Raw genomic sequence first — 12,194 nt, 5'->3', positions numbered from 1 at the left:
TTAATAAATTTCACTTGGGTGAAATGGACAAATCCCTCAAAGAGCTTAACCTATCACAAGACAATAGAAAATCTGAATGCCTTGCACTGGTTATAGAAATTAAAAATAAACCTTCTGCACATAGAAATAACAGGTACAGATCATTTTTGCTGGTGATTTCTCTCAAACTTTTCAAGAAGAAACAATGCCCACCTGATAATACCCTCATTCCATGAGGTCAGCATAGCTGCAATACCAAAGCCTGACAAGAAATTTCAAGAAAAGAGAATTATAAACCAACATCCTCCTTAAATTTACATTTTAAAAAAAAGAGCCCAGAAGAATTAATCCAGGTATATTTTAAAAGCATAATTCTTACATTAACAAGTGGGATTACCTCAAGAACACAAGGCCAGCTTAACACTTAAAAATCATTTGATGTAGGGCTGGGGATTTAGCTCAATGGTTCCATCACCTGCCTTGCAAGCGCAAGGTCCTGAGTTCAATCCCTGGTACCAAAAAAAAAATCATTTGATGTAATTGATCATATAACAGCCTAAAGAAGGAAAACTATTTGATCATTTTAATAAATGCAGGAAGATATTTGATGAAATACAACTTCCATTTATTATAAAAATTTCCCCAGCATCCTAGAAATAGAGAACAATGAATTTTTAAATGTTATAAAGGGAATCTGTGAAAAACTTCACACCAAAGCATACTCACTGGTGATATACTATAATGTTATTTTTCCACCATAAAACTGCAAAAAAGGTAACAGTACTCATCCTCATCACTTCTGTTCAGCTTTATACTCAAAGCCAGGCCAGCACCATAAGGCAAGAAAAAGAAATGAAAGCTGCAATTGGAAAGAAAGAAGAAAATTCTAATGATTAAATGTAATAATTCCTAGAATTAGTGTGTTAAGTTCAGCAAGATTTTAGGATACAAGATCAAATATACAAAATTCAATTGTATTTGGAAAGTATAATTATAAAAATTTTAAAATGTCATTTAAAATAACAGGAAAATACACTAGGAATAAATTTAACAAAAAGCGTGTGATATGTCTACATTGAAAAGTCAAACCTTTACTGAGAGAAATTAGAAAGGTCCGCATTAAATGGAGAGACATGCTTCTCTTATGGATGAGAAGAACCAACATTTTTAACATTGTCATTCTCTCCAGGTTGATCTATGCATCCAGTATGATCCTAATCAAAATCTCAGCAGGCTTCTTAATAGAAATTGGCAACCTGTTCCTAAACTTCACATGAAAATAATAAGGACCCCGAAGAGCTGGTCTTATAAAACAACACAGTTTCACCCCAAAAATGTAAATTCACATGAAAATAATAAGGACCCAGAAGACCTGGTCTTATAAAACAACAACAACAACAAAAAGAAATGTAAAAACATGAATCCCCCAAATAAGGCTTGTAAATGCTTAAGGAAGCACTACTTGTAGTGGTTCTAAAGTAGAAATGACCAAAATATCCATCAACAAGATAATGGATGATTAAGTTGTATTCTATTCAGGTGTGGGGTGCATGTAATCCCATGCCTGTACACACGTGTAATCCCAGCACTCTGGGAGGCCAAAGTAAGAGGACTGCAAGTTCAAGCCCAGCCTGGACAATTTAGTGACTGAGCAAAACACAGTCTCAAAATATAAATAAATAAATAAATAAATAAATAAATAAGCAAGCAAGCAAGCAGGTTAGGGATGTAGCTCAGTGCAGAGGATCTGAGTTCAGTTCCCAGTACTGAAAGAAAGAAAGAAAATAAAGGAGGGAAGGAAAGAAAGAAAAAAGAGAGAGAAAAAAATATTGTATTCCACCCACACAATGGAACACACAACTCAGGGGCACAAAAGAATGAATCACAGGTGCACAACAGAGGTGATTACCACGGACCTTATTTAAACACACAAGCCCAGACACCACACACTTTACAATTCCATTTTTAGGCTTCCTAAGAAGAGCTAATGTAAATCTATATTGATAGATGTCAAGAAAAAGAGTTGTCTTTGGATGAAGGTGACACAGATGGACTGGTAAGAGGCATGAGGGATATTTTGGAGGTGATGAAACTTAATTTGAGCGGCTGTTACATGGGTGTATACAACTGACAAAAGCCAACAAATTGTTCATCTTTATTTTGTGCAGCTTAAACCTCAATATCAGGAGGAGGGGGAGGGAGAGAAGAGAGGAAAAGGAGAGAAGGAAAGAAGGAAGAGAGAGACTTGGAAAGATCCTAACCAAATGCAATATATAGGCTTTTTTCACAAACGAATTCAAATCAACCAACTATAAAAACCTGTGTAGAGACGATCAAAAAAAAATTGATCATGAACCGAGTAAGAGAAAGTATTAAATAATTGCTGTTATTTTCCCTAGGTCTGAAGATGGCATTGCTGTTGTTTGTTAGTAATGTATATGGATGAATATTGGTGCAATGATATGATGCCTGAGATTGCTTTAAAATGTTTCTGCAAAATAAGTAGACAGGGAGAGGGAGGGAAGATGGCAGAGCTTTCATTGCTTTGTGTCTGTTTACAGTTTTCCCTTAAAAATCTTAATAACAAAATGTAAATTAAAAAATTAACCATAGGTCAGGGCATGTCCCTCTTCTGTCCAAAATTGATCCAAGAGGCTTTTCCCTGAGGAAAAGCCAAAATCCTTGCCATTTACATAGAAATCTATTAGCGGGTCATGCAATCCATCTAGTGCATCATGATTAGCATTTTTATTCTGTGAAATAGAATAAAATGGCACAGAAGAGTAAAGAAGAAAAATAATAGAGGGTATTGCGTGTATAATAAAGATATGTATTGCTATGCAAAACGAAGTAAGTGTGTGTGTGCACATGTGCAGGTGTGTATTTTTTTTTAGTGAAAAAGATTTGAAAACCAGCCCCACATAATCCACACCCCCAAACCTCATAGCTCCCAGCCTAACTCCCCATGCCTCACTCCACTCCTGCTGTGCCTCCTCCTGCCAGGCCAGGCCCCCAGGCATCCAGGCGGTCCCTCTCCGGTGTTGGAAGACCTGCTCCAATGCTTCCCCAGCGCCTCATGCAGTGCTGCCTGCTGGCTCCTTTGTCAGTGTGACTGTGGTTTGAGGTGCTTTTCCCAGCCCATCTGGGGATGCAGCCCTATGGTGCTTACCTATCCTGTCGGCAGTGGTACCTCAAGACATAGAACATCATGTGGCATGTTCTGCACACTCAATAAATGTCCATTGAGTGAAGAAAGACGTTTGAAGCCTCCTTTGTGCCTAGGACTGCTCAGAGCTGGAGAGTAAGCATTAAATGGGGGCAGCTGTAACCTGGACCTGGGGGAGCAGAGTCTACAGGAGGCTGACACACAGCTATGTGACAATGCGTTTCAACTCTGCAGAGCATGGCCAGGAGAAGCAAGAGGTCCTATGAGTGGATAACAGAGGGACCCTATAGTGTGTGTGGGCGTATATGTGTAGAGCATGTTGTGTGTGATGTTTGTATATAGGGTGTATGTGTGCTGCATGGTATGTGCATGTGTTGTGTGTCATGTATGGTATGTGTGTGCATGTATAAGTGCTGTGTGTGTTGTGTATAGGTATATGCGTATTTGTGGTGTATCTGTGTGGCAAATGTGTATAAAGGGGTTGTGTGCATATGTGTGTAAGCCTATGGTACGTGTCTGTGTGTGCTTGTAGACGTGTGTTGCAGTGTGTGTATGTCTGTGTGGTATGTGTACAGTAGGTGGTGTATTCATGTAAGATGTGTGCATGTAGAATGTATCTGTGTGTTGCATGTGGCAAATTGTGTAGTGTGTGCCTGTGTGGCATGTGTGTATGCATAGTGTGTGTGCTGTGTGTGTGATGTGTGTATGTGCTCTGTCTGTGTGGCATATGTACATGCATTGTGGTGTGTACATTTTGTGTCTATGTGGTGTGTGTGTTTGTGATGTGTGTATGTAGTGCATGTGTTGTGTGCATGTGGGGTTCCTATGTGTAGCGCATGTGGTGTGTACATTCACATGTAGCATGTAGTAGGTGTGTGTCTGTCCATGTGTGGTACATGTATGAATGTGTGTGAGAATGTGGCTGATGGCGTTGGGGAATGATTTCCTCAAAACCTTCCTTGAGAACAACATGAAAACAGACTTACAAATCAATAATAAACAGATAAATAATACAATTTAAACTGGTCAGAAGATCCAAACTGACACTTTGCATAGGGGACATCTCACAACTGACAAGGTGCTCAATGTCTTTAACCAACACTGGCCAGGATCTAAGCCAGCCAACAGTGGCAGAGGTGGGCCTGGTTTGGGAGGACCAGGACCATGACTGCCTTTGGAAGGAGCCAGGGCGCAGCCTCTTTGGGAGACTGATGGGTCTAACAGAGGTAAATATGCACCTGTACTTTGACTTACCGGTTTTACTCCTATGTAGTTTTAAAATTTGCCTCCTTAAAAGGCTTTGTATGCAAATACTCACAATAGTTGCAGTAAAACCCCAAACTAGAAACAACTTTGAATACCTGCCAGTAAGAGAAGAGGTGAACAAATGAAGTACAGTATAGCAACAGAATAATACTCAGCAACCAGAAGAAACAGTATTAACACACACACAGCGCCCGCGCCCGCGCACACACACATGGCTGAATCTCAAAGGCACCTTGTTGAGTGAAAGAAGTCACTCACAGAAGAGCAAACACTGATGATCCTGTTTATATGAAGTTAAAGAATAGGTAGAGACAATCACCTGGGGATGAGACATTGCCTGAAAAGGGACCCAGGGAACTCTCTCATGTGGTGGGAGGACAGAGAGATTGGCCTTGGGAGGAGAATGCTCTCCACAGGAGAGCATTTTAGGCAAAGGAGCATCTTTGGGAAGCCCACGAAGTGGGAAAGAGCCTTGTGAAGTGAAAAAGAGCCTGGGGAAGGCACCAGGTGGGGCTAGGGGGCTGTCACCACCAACAGAGCCCAGGGGAAATGGTTTGGATGCTTTAGGCAGTAGAGTCAGGGTTTGGAAGGCGCTTTTTGTGAGTTGGGAGATCTACACATGGTTCATGAAGGGGAGCAAGGAGCTGGTGGTGTGGTGGGCAGACCGGTGGAGCTGGTCCCATAGGTCATTGAGGGAAAACTACTGTGTCACTTATTCTTGCGATGTAACAAACCACTCCAGAATTGAGGGGTTTAAAAGAACCACCCTTTTATTAGCTCATGACTTTGTCATCTGGACTGGGCTCAGCTGGTGATTCTTCTGTTGGTCTTGCTGGTGGTCTCCAGTGGTGGGTCACCTGCAGTCTGGACTCATCTCTCTCTCCCTCTCCCTCTCCCCCTCCTTCTTATTAGCCATAGAGTCTCTCCAGCAGGATGACTGGGCTTCCTACATGGTGGCTCTGGGCTCCAAGGGCACAGAGAGCAGCTGGAGGCTTCTTTCCAGGGGAGCTGGGTGCTCTCACACGGCGTTGGTTGTATTGTGTAGCTTAGGCCACATCACCAGGCCAGCCTTGATTCAATGAGAGGTGACTGTACAAAGATCATGTACAGACTACCAAAGCCTCTTACTAACGATGTGACCTTGGTCAAGTCATTTAACCTCTCCCAGCTTCATTGTTCTCATCTTTAAAAAATGGTAGCACTAGCCTCTTCCCCGCAGTGTCCCTGTTTATGTAGATTAAAGTAACATAGGTGAAGAGCATGGCAGGGTAGCACAGGGTAACACCCATCACCTTCGTTGTTGCTGTTACTGCAGAGATGGCTTCACTGTGCCCAGGGCACTGTCCAGGACTTCCCCAGGTCTTGCTCTGCTGAGGCAGGGTCTGCTTCCATTCAACACTGTGAGCACTGGGCAGTCTGAGAAGTCTCTTATTTCTTGCCAGAATCCACTGCCCACTCAGAAAAATCCATCAGCCCTCAGATGCGAGGAGAGGAGCCAGCCAACACTGAGCCCCCTCACTTCCCTCCCACTCCTTTGTTTTCCATTTATTAATTAAATATGGTCAGCTATTTACATGGATAACCGTTACCATGCCAACACAGAGCATCTCGGAGTGACAGTATACTTTGCTCCACTCTGGGAAGCTGCTCCTGCAGCCTGTCTCTCTGCTCCCTGTCCTCTGTCCTTCCCTCAGGTACTCCTCTCTGTAACACCTGTGTCCTGCCAAGCAGCCCCTGAAGAGAGCAGGACACACGCTCCTGTAGATTTTGTTTAGCACCCATCGTTGGGAAAATGCATAATGATGAAAAGTTACTATGAATTCAATAATGCTTTTAAAATGAATGTACTTTAGCCATGTTTTAGCCCGGTCACCACGAGGCATCCTGCTGCAGAGAGCTGAGGGACATATGATTGATTCTTATTCAGGCAATATGTGGCACCCTTCACAGATTCAGAGCCTGCTGTTCTGGGCCCTATCCTTTGCTGTGATTCTGGGATTACAAGATGCTCTGCTTCTAGGTCAGTGCCTGCTACTCAAAGTGGTCTCCGTGGTCTCTATCATGAGCATCTCCTGTGAGCTTATTAGAATTCAGACTCTTAGCCCCCACTCAGACTTATCAGAATCTATATTTTACCCAGATCTCTAGATGATTCTTATGTACATTAAAATTTCAGAAGGCTGCTTTAATAGAGATGGATAGAGTCACCGACTGTCAGTCAATCAAGGGCCCAGGCTTTGGAGCTGGCAGTCTGGGTGTGAATCCTGGCTCTTGAGTCACGTGACACATTGGAGCATGCAGAGAGTCCTTCCATTTGTCAGGCCCTGGGCACACAGCAGAGATGCCACAGAGACAAAGCCAGCCTGGATCCTTCCGAAGTAAACAGGGATTCATCCGTTCATTCTGCTCATTTAGCAGGTTCCTACTCTATGCCAAACACTGCTGTACAGAGAAGAGCATGCATAGTGGAATTTGACCCAGGTGGGGAAGTCAGGGAGGGCTTTCTAGAGGAAGTGGCACTAGCGTGGAGAGTGAAAGACACATTAGAGCTCACTGAGAGAAGAGTGCAGTGGGGGTCGCAGAAGACAACCCAGTCAAATGCTGAAAAGACAGATGTGTTGAGCCTGATAAATCCCCATGTACCAAGCAGTCACCAAGGACAGGGAGGTAAAGAGGGAGACTTTTTTCTTGGGAGTGATTGTGCAGAAGCCAGGGTGAATGGTGGAGGCGGGAGTGGGAGGCAGGAAAAGGAGAGGTCAGGCAAGGTCACAGTCTTTGAAGCAATGTGCCTGGGGACAGGAGGGAGAAAGAAGACAGCCGCTAGTGTGAAGCTAGTGTGAAGCGGAAGGCTATTTATTCTTTGTAGCCAGGGAAGACTCTGCTTTTGATTCGCCGTGGGACCTTGGGCATGTTGCTTATCATCTCTGAGGCCAGTTTCTTATTTCTCTGTCAAATGGGGATAGTAATAGTAACAAAATAAAAACCAAACTCACTGTCTTGATTATGTTGGGATTTCTCTTCAACGGGGGGTCGGGCCGGTGGTGGAAGAATGTCCTGATCAGAACTGCTCCAGGGTGACAGAGGAGACCCCAGCGGTTCTGGTGTGGGGAGAAGCCATCTGCAGAGCCAGGAAGCAGCTCTAGAGAGAGCAAAGCAGATCGGGGAAGTAGTTCTAGCAGCTGGCAAGTTGGCTGGGTGCTGAGACCTCTGGGGCCCATGCCAAAGGGGATTACCTCCAGCCCTTCCCCCAAGTCCCCAGCAAGCTCCTCTGCTCACACCACCCTGCACTGGAGTGGATCCTCTAGGTGGGGGTCCGTGAAAGCCCGCATATTTCCATGTTGGATCCCATGCCAATCAGTCAGACAGGCAGCCAGGAGGGCAGCAGCCCAGAGTTCTCAGCAGTGGTGGGCAGAGCTTTCTGAGTGGCATTGGTAGAGAAACTTAAGGTTTCAGGCTGGGTTTATCCACTTCCTCGAAGAACAGGGAGACCCCAGCTAACTTCTAATTAGACATGTTATGCAGAGGAGCTGCAATATACTGCACAGGCAATGATACAAAGTAACTTTGTTCCCTTTATTCTTCCTGCTAGATTAACAATGCACATTAGCACCTGCTCTGTGCCACCTTGGGTATTAGTTACAATGTGGAAGGAAACAGACATGAATCTCAGTTCTGTGGAGCTTACATTGTAGCAGAGGGATCTGTACAACAGACAAATGGAAATACCTAGTGTATTACCTGATGATAAGAGCCAGGGAGAAAAATAGGAACTATTTCTCTATATTGTTATGAAGGAGGGGGAGAGGGACTGCCACACAGAAAGAATATGGCTGGGGGAGGTCAGGGAAGGCTGGGTGTCCGGTGTATGGACACCTCAAGAGACACGAAGGGACGAGGAGGGTGTGCCCTGAGGACATGTGGAGTAAGACCAGAAAGAGCTTAGCAAAGGACTTTCACCCATCTGGGAAGATGAGACTTACTTGGAGCTCAAATTCCAAAACAGGAGACTCCCAAGGGCAGCAGGGGGCTTATGACGGAGCTGTTCAGAGGAGGTGGAAGTGACTGTGGTTCAGAGTCCCAGGGTTGCCCAGAGAGGTGAGACTGAGCTGACTGGGAAGCTGGGAGTTTATATAGACAAGAGGGAAGGAAAGGGGTCACTTGAGCAAAATTATGAAGTCACAGCTCCTCCTCAAGACAGCACAAACATCACCACTTCTGAGAAGACTTCCCTGACTCCCTCCTCCATCAAGATCCGCAAGGCTCCTTTCTCCTGCACCTTGTACCTGTCACTGTGTGCACACCTGTGCTTGTCTCATTGCATTGTGTTCTTCACTTTCACATGTGCCTACTCCGGGAGATGATGCCTTTCGCTAGGGTTTGGTACTGGGAACTGAACCCAGGGACTTTACCCTAAGCCACCTCCCCAGCCCTTTTTATTTTTTATTTTTGAGACAAGTTCTCCTTAAGTCTTTAAATTGCCCAGACTAGACTTGATCTTGAGATCCTTCTGACTCAATCTCCCAGAATGCTTGGATGACAGGCCTACACCACCATTCCCAGGTCCAGATTTGTTTAAAGGCATGGACGGTAGGTGGGAAAGAGGGCTGGGAACGGAACTGGAGCTGGGATTTGAGGAAGAGTGCTCAGCTATGCAATGAATAGTTTCCAGAAGGACAACTAGGGTGGGGACAGGACTTCAACTAGCGGTGAGGCCAAGGGTCCTGGCATGGTGGGGTGGCGCTGGGGGTGGGGAGACCTGTCCTAACCATGACCAGAGAGAACAAAGAAGGAATTGAGGGGAAGAGGCCTTAGCCTTAACCACAGAGTGTGAAGGACTAATAACATTAATAACAGCATAGGCCAACGGCTATCAGTATCCACTAGTGTCAGTGTGGGTACCTTTAATGGAACCCGGAAACGTGTGTACAGTCAATAATTTTGATACACCTGGCAAACGGGACCACTGCTGCTATAATATGATGCTGGATTCCGAGAGCTATAAAATAATGATAATGATGATGATGAGGCTGCATTGTGAGAGCACATTAAAATCAGATTAATTAGTTAATTTAAAATAACAACACCCATTAAGATCATTAGGAATGCCTTAACTCGATTTAGCATCCCAGCTGTAAACTTTTTATGGCTTTTCTCAGGAAACATCTAGCTCAGGTTTGTAATGTGGAGATGAGGTCCCTTGTTTCTTTCCTTCATTCAACAAGTATTTATTGAACATCTTCTAGGTGCCACATGTTCCAGACCTGGGGATGGAAGGAGGAACAGGTCAGGGGCCTGTCCTTCAGGGCTTGCCCTTCAGCAAGGGAGACAGCCCCGGGAGCAGTCAGCAATGGCCCAGGACTGCAGATGAATGCCAGAGAGCACAGACACCACACTGACAGCCTTTCTGAGGGTCATGCTGGAGACCTCAAGAGGCTGGCAAAACCCAGAATTAACACGCACCCGATGCTGGCCGGCATGGTGATGGAGGAGCCCTGGTCATTCACCCTGGGTTCCACGTTTGTGGATTTGTGTTTCCATGAGCTGGAAATTCAGAGGTGCACACATGAAGGGGAAGGGCTGGGACACAATTCTTAACTCTCATCTCTCTTTACACTAACTATTCTCAAAGCTCCAAAGTGGATTCAGAGCCTTGCAAAGAAGGCTGAGAAGGAAACTGAAGAGGCCACAGTCTCTACAGTCATGGAGAGAGTGGTGGACAGGAATGCCAGGATCCTGCATGGCAGGGTGCGGTTAGCTGTGTTTCTCCTGGGCCTGTTTCCCAAATTTGTAGTCACTTTTTTTTTTTTTTTTTTTGTAGTCACTTCTTCCTGCCAGACTTCAGAAGTGAAGGAAGTGGTCCTAGGTACAGGTAATAGCCAGTGCAAAGACCCAGGAGTTGTAAAGGATTCACAGATTCCAAGCCTGTTGGAGATCAGCGTTACTGAACTCTGAAAAGGCAGAGATTGGCCCAAGATGGGACCAGGGGAAGAGTTTGGACCCCACCGAGAGAGCAATGTGAAGATACCAAAGGGTTCTCAGTAGGGTACGAATGGAACAATAGTTACATTTTCTAAAATAAATGCAAATATTTCTCAGCCTCTAGTTGCTGAGAAAGACTGGGTTGGACATAAACCTCCAGACTAGGCTGTCCAACAGAACTTCGGTGATGATGGCAAACTCCATGTTTGTGCCGTCCACCGTGGCGGGCACTCATTCGTGAGGCACCGAGTTCAGGTAACTCATTTAAAGCCCAGGTGTCCATGGCTATCCTATTGGACACAACTTCAGACCCTTCTCTGGAAGTGAGGGACCTGGAGGCTTTTATCCCACACTCCTGTTGACACGGGTCCCTCGCTCTGCCCTCTAATTTCACTAGGGCTTAGTCTGAGATGCAGGATGGATGGGTCCAAGGGAAAGTGCACTTTTCAGATGATTTTTGTTCCCATTTTGAGGTCACTTTCCAGAAAAGCTCTACCAGTGTATTCTTTCACGTCAGCGACCACAGTGTAGGGCCATTGCCTTCTATGCTCACTGACATTGGGTGTTATCTTTTCTTCTCTAGCCTCCAGCATGAGGGGTAGAAGTGGTGGATTAGGGAGCTGACTTCAGAAACAGTCTCTGGACCCCCTTCTTACCTCCCTGCCCTTGACCAGGTCCATTGCAGCCCATCCATACCCCGAAACAGATTTTCAATAATAAGAGTAATACTAATAATAACAGCAACAAAAATAAGAAGAAGAACCTGTGACCTTCTCGGGTTCCCTGGGCACAGACCAGCCCTCTCTGCAGACACACACTGTTGCCCTGGGGAAGAAGGTGAGCTTGCATTTCCTTTTCCTTCTTGTGCTCCATTTGCATCTTATCTTTTCCTGGCATTAGTTTTCAATTAACAGCCCAATCCTCTGGATTACAGTTTTTCATGTACCAGGATTATTAGTAGCAAAAATCCTAACAATAAATGGAAAATATTGCCCATAGTAGTCCCTGCTGCCCAGAGCTTCTGCCTCCTCACTCGGTATAATTAAAAAAGCAACCAAATAGGCAAATAAAAGCTTGGATGCCCCCTCTGGCCTCGAAAAGGACAAGAGAGGATCGTGGACCCAAATATGCTGTTAATGCTGCACCAGAGCCACCAGCAAATATGGAGGAAAACAAATGAAGCTCAACTACGAGGAAGAGCCTAATAAATCTTGCCCAAAGTGGCTTTCACTTCAGGGTCTAGGCTGAAACGGGGGGGGGGGGGCAGGGGGGGATGTTGGAGCAGCAGAGAGGGAGGGAGCCAGGAGCCAGGCTCTGGAGGAGGACTGTGGCTCTCTCTTTGCCTGTGGTCCAGGGCAGGCTTCTCAGTCCCTCTTGCCTAGCATTTCTGATTCCACTAGGTTTGAGGCCCCTGGGACAGCCTGGCCCTTCATCCCTCCAAGCCCATGAAGCACACTGTTCACCTTCTTCAGATCTTCCCACATTTCAGTCTGACCTCCTGCCTTCCCTCCTGCCTGTGTCCTGCATTTCCTGGGCTCTGCTCCTCCTCTCTCCTAACAGCCTTTCTGTGCTCCCACCACTGTGGTCTGGTAGTTGGTGTCCCTTCCTTTATGCAAAGCAGCTCTCCAAAGTCTCCCCTCCAGAGGCTTTCCTCCTGCAGCCCACCCTTTGCAGACTTTCTTCATAGTGAGTCTCTCTGGGGTTTTGAAGGAGCCAAATTCACACTTGAATTCTGCCCTCAAGTAACTCTAAGGACCCTAGGCAAGTCAGTGCCTCTTCCTGGTCCTCAGTATACCCATCTGCA

At 45.5% G+C, this 12,194-nt stretch overlaps 1 long non-coding RNA gene across 2 annotated transcripts in view; it reads left to right on the top strand.

Moving 5' to 3' along the window:
• Positions 1–4,395, top strand: part of LOC147828764 (uncharacterized) — a 34,780-nt gene extending 30,385 nt beyond the window's left edge. For both annotated transcript variants that reach the window (XR_015450281.1, XR_015450280.1), the window contains one exon: positions 2,983–4,395. This is a non-coding gene — a long non-coding RNA (uncharacterized LOC147828764). The remainder of the gene's footprint in view (positions 1–2,982) is intronic.
• Positions 4,396–12,194: the final 7,799 nt, after the last annotated feature.

Source organism: Heterocephalus glaber, unplaced genomic scaffold (assembly GCF_053883595.1).
Source record: "Heterocephalus glaber isolate CG9 unplaced genomic scaffold, H.glaber_assembly_v1.0 deba00000937, whole genome shotgun sequence".
Lineage (NCBI taxonomy): Eukaryota > Metazoa > Chordata > Mammalia > Rodentia > Bathyergidae > Heterocephalus > Heterocephalus glaber.
The sequence above is the reverse complement of the archived record's forward strand: the minus strand, read 5'-3'. Positions and strand labels throughout refer to the sequence as shown.